Source organism: Nicotiana tabacum, chromosome 8 (assembly GCF_000715075.1).
Source record: "Nicotiana tabacum cultivar K326 chromosome 8, ASM71507v2, whole genome shotgun sequence".
In the NCBI taxonomy this organism is placed as follows: Eukaryota; Viridiplantae; Streptophyta; class Magnoliopsida; order Solanales; family Solanaceae; genus Nicotiana; species Nicotiana tabacum.
In genome coordinates, this window is record NC_134087.1 from 202,260,280 (window position 1) to 202,264,625 (window position 4,346).

The following is a 4,346-nucleotide window of genomic DNA, read 5'->3' on the forward strand; positions in this document are numbered from 1 at the left end:
TCGTTCCTTTTGCTAAATTCAGCGGTGCAATTCCTTGGAGCACATTAATACTTTTAGTTTTCTTCGCATCTGTAGATTGCGGTACATTCTGCTTTCCTCCATTTGTGACATTGCTCTGCTATTGTTTTTCTCCTCCTCCAGCTTTCGATTTCCTACCCATGACTAGCTTTCACTAAGAGGAAATTTTCATTCTAGAGAGAGATTTTTTACGGTGTTTAATCTCATTTTTTTCACGATACAAAGACAATTATATACAGTATAATTTTCGGCGAAGGATGTACGCTTGACCACCCTTGACACATAGGTTTGCTACGCTACTGGTAATAGTGAGTTAGATATCTTAATCAGTTTACCAATTAATATTTGTCATAAAAATAAATCTACAATTACTTTATAAGTGACCACATTGTGTAATGTTTTTAACACCACAAGTGCAGAGTTAAGGTATTATAAATACCTATGTGTAGGGGTGTGCATTTGAATCGATTTATCGATAAATCGAATCGATTATTTGTTATCGATTTATCGATTTCGATTTCGATTTCGAAATTTTTTTTATCGAGTTATCGATTTCGATTTCGTCCTCTCCGGTTATCGATTTATCGATAAATCGATAAAATATACTAAAAAGACAACTAAACCCCTATTCTATAATACAATTTCCTCTAACCTAACTTATTATTTCCATTTTCCTCTACCCTTATTATTTCCTAATTTCCTCTATCCTAGCCTATTATTTCATTTCACCCGCTCAGCGCCTCAGCCGCTTCTGTGCTCTCCAGATTCTGAAGACTGAAGTTCCTCAAGAGTCAAGCCTCAACGTTTTTAGCATAACTCTTCACTCAAAATTTTCTTCACTCAAAATTACTCCTTTTTCGGTTTCTCCCACAGATCTGGTAATTCTCTTTCTCCAAATAGGTTCTTTCAGTTTTTAGAATTTTGTTCTTCACGTTTTTCTTGTTTGCATTTCACAGATCTTGTTTGTATGTGTTTCGTTAGTTTTGTACTTAAGAATAATTGAAATGAAAGCTTTTATACACATCCTTTGTTTGGTTATATTGTATCTATAAGAGTTCATCCTTTGTTAATGTGGGTTTTCTTGCTAGTACTGGATTTCTATTTCTATATATATTTCCTCTATAGAAGACCAAAAAATTGATTAACTTTTAGCTAATTATAAAAATTAGGGTTTAAATTACTGAAATCTATTTTTTTTCTAAGTGAAGTTAGTTTGTAATGCAATTGAAAATAGGAAAGTTAAAAGAACTTATATGTAAAGTATGGTGGAGGATTTGACACGGGTGCGGTGGAATTTAGGAGGATCCAAGCAACATAGCCTATAACGACCATTAATGTTGAAAAAATCAGAAATTAGATTTTACCTTGTAGGTTGCTGATGATAACATGGAGATAGTTAAACTGCAAGAATACTCTGTCCTCCTTAACAGATCTCCCTAATGTTACCAAAAATGTTACTCTTTTCTCTTGCAGATTTTCCTCCTCGTAATATTGGTTCTTTTAGTATAGTCTTGATCCATATTAACATTATGTTTTTATAGAATGATTTGTAAGACTGCTTTTATGCCGATAAACTTGCAGTAATACGAGCTATCTAATGTTGATATGTCCTGCATTAAACAAAAGTATCCTTAATAAATCATCTTTTCTGCATGTGAACAGCTACATCTGTGAATTAACGAGATATTTCCTCCATGCAGTTCAACTGATAATTAAAGGATATCGTGGAAATGGCAACCTATATGTGGAGGAAATATGCAGATTATGTACACAAAGTGGGAGAAGACAATTCTATGGGATATGGTCGAACCATTTAGGAGACCAAAATCGTTTACACCTCTTGTCACAATCTATGTTTGTGCATTTTATACAGGGGTTATTGGGGCAGCCATCACTGAGCAACTCTACAAGGTATAGTTGCTTTAGGTCCTTAATTTTGTTACACTAAATGCTTGGCTTTTTGTTTGGAAAAACTTGGAATTGAAACTTCATGAAGTTACTTTTGGAACTTGAAAGCACCACTGCGTTTTTTGGTTGGAGGGGTAGAGCAGGATTATAAAACCCCCGATATAGTTAGTTGGACAAATGCAGGATTGAGTGGAAATGCATATAATTGTGTCATGTTAGCCTGCTCGTGCTAACTTCCTTCACCTTGCTACTTTGTTTAGAAGAGGGTCGTTGAGTCAATGATGAGTTATTATAAATCAAACTCTTAACTTTTGCTACTTGCTCATTTATACATGGAAAGTGCGACTTTAAAGAATGGAAGTTCAACACATTATTTACTTGTCAGAAAAAGAGCTCCACTCATTATTCAGAAGTTTCATTAATTTGATTTTTATAATAAATGGTTCTAAACTATGATTGATCATTTTTTAGTTCATGAACAAGCTTCAGTTATCAGTTTAGTATTTTCAATGTGCAAATCCTATGGTCGGGACTCGTACATAGTTTGATTTGACCTCCCTATCTGAAAAGATATTGCAGTCAAGGTAGGAGAATCATCTGAATTTGTCTCTGTCTTATCTAGTCACATTGATCCATTTCTTTTGCTTCTTCTCCTTTGATCTAATTCTTATTTTTCAGTATGCATCTGCTTTTCGGAATAAGTTATCTTTCCCTCTAGCTATAGCCTTTTTTAAAAATATTTTGTATAAGTCATTGCCATTTCAGAAGATAAGTAGCTTACTCATGTTCTGTATCATATGAGCTATATAGAAGTACTCATTTGTTCAAAGTAGATGACTTTCCCTTGTATATTAAGAATCAAATTTACTTTTTCAGCCTTTAGTTTACTGTTTATTCTAAATTCTTGTCTTAATGTAAGAGCTTTTCCCCACTATAATAACAGGAAAAATACTGGGAAGAACACCCTGGGCAAGAAGTGCCTCTAATGAAGCCGATGTTGTATGGCGGCCCTTGGAGAGTAATGAGAGGTGATGTTCCTCCTATGGGAAAGTTTAATCTCTGAGCAGCAGTCAGTTGATAGTTATAAGGTATCTAATATAAGCTCTATGAAAAGGAAAAGTAGCGAGATATGTTGTAGGTGCACACGAGTTCAAAATTCTATCTGTGAACCAAGTTTAGTATATACGTAGAGAAGGGTAGAAGGGCATACCCATTATCCACTGAAAAGGGAAAGATACCACTTTCTTTGCATTTATCGTGTGTTTATATTTGACCTATCCTCACTTGTAAAGATTTTAATCTAGCTGTTTACTATGTTGTCGGGCGTTTTTCTGATCCTTACCGGGTTGTTTAGGGCAAGTCTAGTAGTATCTCGTTGTTGTTCCTAGAGTGCTAGTATTACGGCTACTTCTTACTATCTTCTGCTTCAGTTTTTCGCTGCTTGTGCCTTGTTGCTATTGCTTTCCTTCATCTATTTTTTTTAGTTCTTACATTGTTGTTATTATTTTTCTGGCTGTTGTTGTTGATATTTGATTGTTTGTATTCATCCTCTCGAGCCGAGGGTCTTTTGGAAACAACCTCTCTACCTCCCAAGGATAGGGGTAAGGTTTGTGTACACACTACCCTCCCCAGATCTTACTTGTGGTATTTCACTGGGTTTATTGTTATTACTATGTTGTCTGAGATAGATGGGTTATAAAAAGTAATGAGAAGTGACTTGAGCAGCATTTGCGCTACAGTTACACTATTGCAAACTACTCTAAGAGAAGTAGTTATATTAGAAACCATAATACTACTAACAATTAACAACTTAAGAGTTACTATTGTCTATATAGGTTTCTAATGTTTACTAATTTATTTTGGTCCTTCCCCATCTCTAATTTCCCCTTGTCTTTCTTCTTATTTAAATTGGTGATATTCTTTTGAAGAGAAATTTCATTACATTCCTAGTTTTGTATTTGTGTATGTATAAAATATCAAAGCAAATGATTTAACACGGCTGAATTTCCCAAAATGTATAAAGTTTCATTTCCATCAATGTCTGAAAATTTTGTCCAAAGGACATATAGTACTTTAGTGGAGTGTTCTCTTTTAACAATTGCTGTTGCAGATTATTGAAATGACCTGTCAACCGAGGTTTATAGCTTAGTGGGTAAAAATTGCACGGGGTGATTTGGTCGCCCACATTTAACCTATACCCATTTTTTAAAAACTTTTAACGTGTACCTACTTTTTAAATAACTTCAGCCCCATTTCTCCTTCTTCGTTTTCTTCTTCTTTCTTCTGCTGTTGTTGGTGCTGCTATGGAACTAAAGAAAGAGCCATATGTGTCATTGTCATACGTCTTTGGTGTCTGATTATGTGTGTGACCCAATCGATTCAACTGTCTTAGACCTTAGAACAATAAGCTGATCAGCTAA

General features: G+C 34.6%; 1 long non-coding RNA gene across 1 annotated transcript; it reads left to right on the forward strand.

The window, feature by feature from the left end:
* Window positions 1–697: 697 nt before the first annotated feature.
* LOC107776460 (uncharacterized) lies at window positions 698–1,930 on the forward strand. Its single transcript, XR_012694413.1, has 2 exons — window positions 698–896; window positions 1,719–1,930. It is a non-coding gene; the product is annotated as an uncharacterized LOC107776460 (long non-coding RNA).
* Window positions 1,931–4,346: the final 2,416 nt, after the last annotated feature.